The 10,634-nt window shown below is 39.0% G+C and overlaps 1 long non-coding RNA gene across 1 annotated transcript; it reads left to right on the forward strand.

The window, feature by feature from the left end:
- Positions 1-6,905: 6,905 nt before the first annotated feature.
- Positions 6,906-10,140, forward strand: LOC124268074. Its single transcript, XR_006896197.1, has 2 exons — positions 6,906-6,984; positions 9,793-10,140. It is a non-coding gene; the product is annotated as an uncharacterized LOC124268074 (long non-coding RNA).
- Positions 10,141-10,634: the final 494 nt, after the last annotated feature.

A 10,634-nucleotide genomic window follows, 5' to 3' on the forward strand; every position in this document is an offset into this window, starting at 1 on the left:
CTCGAGAAGGAAATTTGGTCCCATGAGATTCAAACAACAGCAATCTTGTATACATAAGCCGAAGTCAGTCAATGAGAAGTTGATTGGTGTAGCAAACTGATCCAATTAACAAACCAGCGCGGCTCACACCTTTCCGCCATTGACGGGTGAGTTCAAAAGGCAGATTAGTGATTTTACGGAAATCACTGTCTGTGCTAATCAGACTGGAACTGATAAGGTGTCCCTATTAGTGATATGGAAATCATTAGATAAACAAATGCTTAGGCGGAGGAATTAGGACTGGATCATCATTTTTTCTACCCTCATAGACATACCTATGTCTCGAATACATCGATAAGTCGAATTTATTACTTGGTCCCCAGCGATTCGAGACATCGGGATTTGACTGTATATGTTTTTACATGTAGGACAATATTATAGAATAGAAAAGTACACTATATATTATTATTTGAGATGCTTAAACAAAAAACAAATCAATCTGTCCAGGGTTGAATGAGCAAAAATCACTGATCTCGTGGACATGATGTACAGCTTTTCTTATTGTATGAGACAGGTCACATAACCAGGCAAAGACACATTTGGACATGCATATGTTTTTAACGAGAGAGTTTTCTTGAAGTTACAAACTGCTTCCACATTTCTGCCCTGGGAAATCCCTAGTTTGACAAAAATACAAAACTCATGTTTCTGATTATTCGGAAACTATTAAACTCATTGTTTTTGTTTACACTGGAATAAGACAGACTGTTTGACTGCATGCCCATGACTTAATATCCTCTCTATGGTCCTACCTTTTGAACAAAACAAAGAAATGAACACCCAGTCTACTGACTTGTAACATGCACAGAGTGCCAGTGAGAGTCCACATCCCGTGGCAAACTAATATAGTTCCGTACCAATTATACACATCTTTATAATCACCTTCAAATGACTGGCCAACTGATCAGCGATGACTATCACTCATAATCACCACATAATCTCCCTCATCATCATGGTCATGCTGATTGTGGCAGCCATTTTGACTTTAAGCTTTACAATGCATAATACGTGTCACTGACTTATGGAGTTAGCTCCCAAAACACATTGCTAATCTAATAATGATATTAGTTACATCTATTTGTTGTAACCAAAATTGTATAAGATGTTACTGTACAGCAATTTGAGCATACATAGACTCATAATTTGTCATTTTGAGAACTAATTGTTTTGTATGATACAGTTGGTTGGTCAATCACTTTCAGAGTAATTATGTGAAACTAAATTGTGCATACATCCTTACAGATACAAAATAGGACAGTAAACATAGTCAGAATTGGAGTATGAACCTTCATAGAGTGAAGAACATTGTTTTGAATGTCAGAAAAAATTACAAGCATTAACATAATAAAGACTAACTGACTGAGTTTGGTTTTACGCCGCTTTTAGCAATATTCCAGCAACATCACGGCGGGGGACACCAGAAATGGGCTTCACACATTGTACCCATGTGGGGATTCGAACCTGGGTCCTCGGCGTGACGAGCCAACGCTTTAACCATTAGGCTACCCCACCGCCCCACATAATAAAGAAAATTTCATATTCGACCATGTATACAGCAATGTTACAATTTTGTTTGTGAGTAGGACCTTTGAAGTACAGGTATTGAGGTTATTACGCTGAAGATAAATATTGTTCCATCTCACATGATCAATGTTTTCTTTGGATGACATGATCTGGTACCACTTTCAATGTTACAACTTCTAATGATACAACTGTTGCTAATACTTCAGTGTTCTTGTATAAACACTTCATTAACTTCCCCATACTGCCATCACAGGTACACATTGGTACTGGACCACCACCGGGCTGTGGCTGACGGATGAGATGATCTGGTACCACTTTCAATGCTACAACTTATAATGTTGCAACTGTTGCTAATACTTCAGTGTTCTTGTATAAACACTTCATTAACTTCCCCATACTGCCATCACAGGTACACATCGGTATTGGACCACCACCGGGCCGTGGCTGACGGATGAGATGATCTGGTACCACTTTCAATGCTACAACTTATAATGATACAACTGTTGCTAATACTTCAGTGTTCTTGTATAAACACTTCATTAACTTCCCCATACTGCCATCACAGGTACACATTGGTACTGGACCACCACCGGGCTGTGGCTGACGGATGAGATGATCTGGTACCACTTTCAATGCTACAACTTATAATGTTGCAACTGTTGCTAATACTTCAGTGTTCTTGTATAAACACTTCATTAACTTCCCCATACTGCCATCACAGGTACACATTGGTACTGGACCACCACCGGGCTGTGGCTGACGGATGAGATGATCTGGTACCACTTTCAATGCTACAACTTATAATGATACAACTGTTGCTAATACTTCAGTGTTCTTGTATAAACACTTCATTAACTTCCCCATACTGCCACCACAGGCACACATTGGTACTGGACCACCACCGGGCCGTGGCTGACGGATGAGTTGATCTGGTACCACTTTCAATGTTACAACTTCTAATGTTGCAACTGTTGCTAATACTTCAGTGTTCTTGTATAAACACTTCATTAACTTCCCCATACTGCCATCACAGGTAAACATCGGTACTGGACCACCACCGGGCTGTGGCTGACGGATGAATTGATCTGGTACCACTTTCAATGTTACAACTTCTAATGATGCAACTGTTGCTAATACATCAGTGTTCTTGTATAAACACTTCATTAACTTCCCCATACTGCCATCACAGGTACACATCGGTACTGGACCACCACCGGGCCGTGGCTGACGGATGAGTTGATCTGGTACCACTTTCAATGTTACAACTTCTAATGATGAAACTGTTGCTAATACTTCAGTGTTCCTGTATAAACACTTCATTAACTTCCCCATACTGCCATCACAGGTACACATCGGTACTGGACCACCACCGGGCCGTGGCTGACGGATGAGTTGATCTGGTACCACTTTCAATGTTACAACTTCTAATGATGCAACTGTTGCTAATACTTCAGTGTTCCTGTATAAACACTTCATTAACTTCCCCATACTGCCATCACAGGTACACATCGGTACTGGACCACCAACGGGCTGAGGCTGACCAGCTGACTCAGCAATCCTGCCACTGTGCCCTCACTCTGGAGAGTCATGTTCCAGGTAAGTAGCTACAAGGCCATAATATCTCCAAATAAGTTCATAGGTCCTCTAATTCACTAGACATATGTCTCTATCAGTTACTGCAGATATATCCAATATCACATTATTTGTAATGAGGGAGTACGCATTCAGTGTGTGCCTGTGCAAAAACATTTGGATCTACTATCTCTATCGGTTGTTAAGCATGAATATTTTTCTATATTTGACAAACCGAGGAGTCAATACCGTGATACGGATTGTATCTAACCAGGAGTGTACCGTTGCTAATAGCTACCACAAAATATACACTTCAGGTTTACAAACAATGTCTGGAAAGGAGTGAGTGTGAGTGAGTTTAGCGTTTAGCAATATTCCAGCAATATAATGGCAGGGGACACCAGAAATGGGCTTCACACATTGTACCCATGTTGGGTGTTGAACCCCAGTCTCTGGCTGACGATCGAACGCTTTAACCACTAGGTTACCCTAGCATCCTTCTGGTACAACAGTTACTTGCCTCTAGGTGGTTTTACAAATATACTTCTCCATATCATACTAACTCTTCCTAAAATTGTATACAAGTCAATACAAACTAATTACAGGTCATTACACCAGCAAATGACCTTCAATGTGACCTTGACATAAGCATGACATCATAGATGTTGAGGTGGTGACTTAAGAGTGCAACTTAACCTTTGATTTTTCATGAATCTGAATTATCCAGAAATTGTAATGATGTTAAATAATTCTGACCTTTAGAGACTATGGAGGTCCCTAAAATTTAATGTGATCAAGACCCCCACCTTAGAGGTAATGTGCATTAAATCTCATCAAATTCCATTCATAAATAGTCCATTTATGACGTACACAAGCACTGTTGATGCCAAATGCATGCTTAGTGACCTTTCCTTCAGTGACGCTTACTCATATGTTGGAAACATTCCCCAGAGGCATATAAGGTTTGAACACAATGAAGTCTCCACCATACCTGAGATAACCAATGGTGGCAGCTTAGCTCAAACACATGAAGCAGATCACTTCCTCACATTTGTACAAGGTACATGGGGCTGTTAAACTATATCTACAGACATATTAAAGGAAAATTTAACGAGCAGCCTTACATCAAGAGACATTTACAATATTGTGGTGTGACTTCCAACTTTTGTTTTTGGCATGATGGTTTGTTTATCCTCAGTATCACTTGTTTTTTGAAAAACAGTAGATGAATAAAGCTTGTCGTTATTACAATAGACAAATGTAGTACCAAAATAGACAATATTTCTACATATCAAAAATGATTAAAAGCCCATTAAAACTAATACTTGCAAAAGGTCCAAACATTTCATTCTACATTTCATAGAAAAATGAGTAAAGATAAACTGAAATCCATATAACGATCTTTGCCCCCTCGTACATCTTCCAATCAAAAAGTGACATATTCATGATATCAGTTTCAGGTAAACGTCTAGTCTTATTTCCATATTATAGATTCTGAGTCCCCTTTGAAAACCGATGGTATGGTTACTGCATCTTCCAGCCCGAAGATGCCCTCACCATGACAATCTGGTGTCACCATCATTTCTTTGGTCTAGACTGTGTAATTACAACCCTGACTCACAGACAAGCTGCCTCTTAACAGTGAGTTTAACCAGATCTAGTCTTCACGATCAGATTGAATTCTGAAAAATGATTTGTCCAGTTTGCATAACCAAACAGAATCAGCTGGTCCAGTGAATCCTAGCAGAGGTAAATCATGCCTGATCTGGTGTAGCCCTACCAACACTTCAAAGAAGATTTTACAGCCTTCATCCCACTCCTTAGCAAGTTCTACAAAAGCTGTTGTAAAAGGTGATGAAACAAATAAGGCTGAAGGAGTTATTTCCCTTGATCCACGCTCTCGTCCACAAGCTCACAGTGAATAGGTGCAGACATATAATACTGAACTGAATTAGTATTCTGTGAAGGAGGAAGTGTGCACAACTGCATTAATTGTGATGCTACATATCTGTTGATCAAGAACCTTCCTGTTAGGAGAGTTAATTAAGGTCCTGGTTTGGGGTGTTTCCCAGGAAAGGCAGAAGGAAGTATTGTACAGAGTCAGCAGATATACAAGATCGCCTGACAATGTAGAACTATATCATAGTACAATACATAAATATGTTTCAAACGTTTCAATCATCAAACACAGAAAACACAGACAAAACAAAACTCGCAATTTTTTCAGCTGTTTAATGTAGCACATCTGTGTATTAAACAATGAAGTGACATGAACTGGCATAATGCAGGATAAACTGATCTGTTTCTACCAGTTGCATTTTTTCAGCTGTAAAAATAGATGCAAATCGTAAAAAGTCCACTAGCAGCTGTGAATCACATACATGATTGATGACTGTAATTATCGCCAGCCATCAATCATAAAACTTGGCTGTAATTAGATACTGATAATTAGCTGAAAAAAAAGAAATTTTAATTCACAATAATGTTCACCATGTTTAAAATAATATGCTACGTTATATATGAGACAGTAGTAGTCTGTCTCCCTGAGACAACAGGAGTCCCAGAAACATACAGCAGTTTTAATTCAGCCAACCCTTCCTGTTATGCTAAATCCCAAATAAAGCAAGTCTAGTTTTTCCAAAGGTTCTGAAATATCCATCTCACTGGGGCTCCTTTCTAAGTTTAATATTGATGTTTGTTTTGAAGACTCCAAACTAATTGTTTCAAGAAGAACATGGAAAATATGACGACACATAAACCATTTTAAATCCTGCTGATAGACGTCTATACATAGTTCATTTATATGTAACATAAAGGCACATGTTACACCATGTATATTGCAATAGCTAGTGTCCGCTAATTTATAGCTCTGTATACACTGAATGTGCCATATGGATGGATCAGACTCATATGTGGACACTTTTCAATTTTCACAAGTCAGGGTGCGATTTTGGGTTTTTTACAGTACCTGCACCAAGTGCAACCTGGCTTATAGGTTTGGCTGCACCACCAAAATTTTGGTTGCACCATAAAATAATGTCACTGATTCTACAACATAACAGAAATAATTCAGCAATGTTCAACAGAATCTGCCCCCATGATGGTTATGATGAATGATTCAGTTTCAGTTTTGCATTCAGTTTATTTATAAATCTCAACAATGTAATAACTGCTATGTAACTGATTTATGGGTACACAAATGTTTATGCTTGTAACAAGTCTTGTTACTTCCAGTCACTTACTTCCCAATTAAAACACAAGATGACAGCTATAAGATGTTGGAGGATTTATTGTTACTTGCAACAGGTGCAACTTGTTACTAAAGGCAACCTGCACCAGCCATTTTTAACATGCACTGGTGAAGGATGTAAATAGCGAAACCCTGCAAGTGTATAGTAGGACAAATACCCAAGTGTGTGGTACAGTGTGTCCTTAGATGTCAGGGGATGTTTAAATGAAAAGTCTATTTCAGAGCTTTCATCCGTGTTGAAGATAGTCATTATAAGGTTTTGAAGAGCTGATGGGTTGGGATGATTTTTCTTCATACACAAAACTGACTTCAATGGTTCAGTTTCCATTGAAACACAATTGACAAGAATATTTTTTCTTCAGACTGTTTACTTATTATCTTTTTGGAAAAGGTACTGTTTTTCTACTTATACTTGTCCGCTAACCAGATGTACCTTGCTTTCACTGTAGCAGACAACACATAAACCAGACAAAAACCATTACAATTCAGGCAATTTTAATGGGACAGCATATTGTGCAGTTCACATTCTGACAATCTTGAAGACACACTGATCTTATCTTGAGGTCTATCTTAAGTGAACTGTCAGTCTACAGTTTGAGGTAAGTTCCTGCAATGTTTCTGGGAGTAGACCAAGTAAGTGGTGTATCTGTTGGAACGTTCCTGAAGCTCAGCTGTTCTCTGAGCAGATAAATGATGTTTTACATCAGCATAAGTTTCAACGCTGACAAAAAGCACTTACCTGATAAGACAAGCATTTATATTCAAACCATTATTTGACCCATCTTTGAGGGATTGTATGAAAAGTTGGGTTGTTTCAAATTGCAGAAACTAGATACTTTTCTCCAGATTAGGAAACAATACATCAATGACTCAAGCATGTCAGGGGAAGACATCATAAGCTGCGTGATAAAATGCTGAAGTAACTAACACAAACCAAGTACATAGCATGCACCTCTGAATCTATGTCATAATTGAATATGTATGCCAACTTTTGACACCATCCCTTATGTACACACATTCCATGTACTGTTACCTACCAGTTGCCTGTTCAGTGATGTCACATCATCGTACTTCCCCTCTTTAGGGGTTGTTATTTGGGAGATCGCCGCCATGCCACCCGTGGCTGTGCACCATAGCTGCAACAAACAAATAATGAAAATGCTACTTCAGCAGGAAATCATGCATCAATACATATGAACTAAGGCTTAGTCAGAAAACTTCACTTAATTAATTTCAATGAAGGCATTTGCATTACAGTAAAGGCTGGGTGAAAGGGAAAATAATATGGTTCAGGAAATGTGAGACAGACTATTATCCTTCATACAGAAAGAACCCCTATCTATACGATCTAATTTCTCATTTCATATATAAGGAATGCTTTGTATACTACATGAAGCTATACTCCTATAGACTTGTTCCTGGAAACACTTGCACTGCATCATCTTTATGAAAATAACATTTTATTTCCATTGCATTAGGTCTGAGTAGTGTTGGCAGCGTACATTATGTTTAACATCTGACAAACATTCTAAAGTAGTGATGACTATTCTGGTCTTGTTTTGAAAAGCTGAGCATCTTGTAGACACCTGATGGAGAAACTCAACAAGAATCTCACTCTGAACAGTTGTTCTGAGTGAGTGAGTGAGTTTAGATTTACACCGCACTCAGTAATATGGTGGCAGTCTGTAAATAATAGAGTTTGGACCAGACAATCCAGTGATTAACAACATGAGCATTGATCTACGCAACTGGGATATGATGACATGTGTTAACCAAGTCAGCGGGCCTGACCACCTGATCCCATTAGTCGCCTCTTATGAAAAGCATGGGTTACTAAGGATCAATTCTTATATCGATCTTCACGGGTTTGTTCGGTCTGAAGATGACATAGGGGGTTTCAGCATATATGTTGAACTGGGTACATAGTTCACTGTTACCAATCTAATCCATATGTGCATTATAGACTGACCTTTTGCTATTTCAGAAAATGGGGTGGGGGATGGGGAAGGGCTGGGATTTTATCGAAACTGAACACAAAATATCTGATTTAGCAACTGTTACTGAAAAATGGCCTACTGTCCAACCAGCATTAAAATGAGGTGCGCGAAAGAAAGCGTTTGTGAAAGGAGAGGGGGGAGCGTGCCGTGAACTGATCCACTACCCACTCGAAGGGGGAACAGGTGTGAAAACTTCACGCACGTGATTTTGGTGATCCTTGCAGTAATCACTTTCTACGCAATGATTCGGAAGCGTCGTGTTTCTGCTCGAGCATTTGCATACTAGTATCTTGTAAAGTGGACTGTTAAAAGAATATTAAACTCTGCAGGTATTTGAAACTTATCATGTCGCACTCTAAACTGGGTAAACGGGTAAACGTATTAACCATAAAATATTCACACACACAGAAACTAGGCTAGGACAGAAATTAACCTTTGGTATTTTTTTATATCGTTAAACACAAAAAAATTTTAAGTGTTGTACTGGGTTGTGTATGGAAATCGTCAACCGCAAAATAGCAAATAGAACCCATTCCAGAAGAGCGAGAGTAGACTGACACGCTTCACAGCAGTTTATCGCTGTACATACCCTTGGCCCCTTTATGGTAAAATGGACTGCATCACTATTCAGATTCACGGGTTCAAATGACAGGTCAGCATTATTCTTAAGTTCGTCTCACAGTAGTCTCCATTTAAAATCCGGACCTGATTATCAAATGGTTGGTCCATTATTAGATAAGACTTTTCCTCAGATAGGGAAATGAAATCATCAGGATTGATACAGACTTCATCTCGAACAGACAAAGGCGGGGGAATTTTGGGGAGATTTTACCACTTGTTTCTTGAGATATTACAGTCTGTGTGTCAAGATATTGTGAGATGGGAAAGGGGCAATCTGAGGAAATATTAAAGCTTCTATCCTGAGATATTGCGTAAAAGGGAGGAATTGACTTATGTAGAGGAAAGAGGGTCCGATCATGACTGGCACAGTATATTCAATCACTGGGATAGTGATATGCATGTGCCTATCAAAACCGACCATTGTATCTCCTGTCAATAACATCAAATTACTAAAGACACAGTAAAGATGTCGAGTGAGTGAGTGAGTGAGTAGTTTTACACTGCTTTTAGCAATATTCCAGCAATATCACAGTGGGGGACACCAGAAATGGGATTCACACATTGTACCCATGCGAGGAATCGAACCTGAGCGAACGCTTTAACCACTAGGCTACTGTCCCCCAAAGTCTTTGAATGACATTTAGAAGTTAAACACATAACAGGTGAGAATATATCCTGAAATGTCATGTTCCTCATGATGAAGAATATGACCTCCATACATTCTCGCCTTTAACATTATCCCAGTCAATGGATCAGTGAGCTATCTATCATGTCTATTTGCATTTTCAGCTCCCTGAGGAGTATACAACCCAAGCTGCCCAAGTTAACAGTCACACTACCATCTCATCCTCCTGGATACCCATTCTGTAGTGCGTCATATTTCAACAGTTACTTGTCTGAGGTAACACCACATGTGCTGCAGAGAGGGGCAGGAGCAAACACCTAGAAACCCTCAGGAGTCAAGTTGCTGAAACCAGGGACCCATCCACCTACTTTCCACCTCATTGGTGAGCTGAACTGTTCACACAGGACCACCTATTGTTTAACAGTACACGCAGTTACATGTTTATCACCAGTTTTATCAGTTTCAACAATTCTGATGAATGATTTGTATATAAAGTGATCTCTACAATCAAAGCAGACTGACATCATCTCTAATAATCCCAACATCATAAAACTGTGTAACATATTTTATATTTTTCAAGTTCAAGTTCAAGAATATTTCTCAGGAATATTATGACTGCAGTTATTGTAAGTATGTCCGTGTGAGGTCGATACATGCTGAATGAATTCCTGGGGGGTTCCTGCTATAGCACTTAAACAAAGGAATGAGTGAGTGAGTTAAGTTTTTGTTGCTTTTAGCAATTGTCCAGCAATATCACCGTGGCGATACCAGAAATGGGCTTCACACATTGTACCCATGTGGGGAATCGAACCCAGGCCTTCGGTGTGACGAGCCAATGCTTTAACCACTAGGCTACCCCAACTCCCCCTTTAATAAAGGAATCCTATACCATTATTAGTTAACATGAGAAATATGATAAGGACCATTGATTTTCATTTCTATTTTCTAACACTGAATTTTCATATAATATAATTTCTCCCAAGACTTAGACTGATGTACACTTTTC

The sequence above is a fragment of the Haliotis rubra genome, unplaced genomic scaffold (assembly GCF_003918875.1).
Source record: "Haliotis rubra isolate DU_JTF1 unplaced genomic scaffold, ASM391887v1 Scf136, whole genome shotgun sequence".
Classification (NCBI taxonomy): Eukaryota; Metazoa; Mollusca; class Gastropoda; order Lepetellida; family Haliotidae; genus Haliotis; species Haliotis rubra.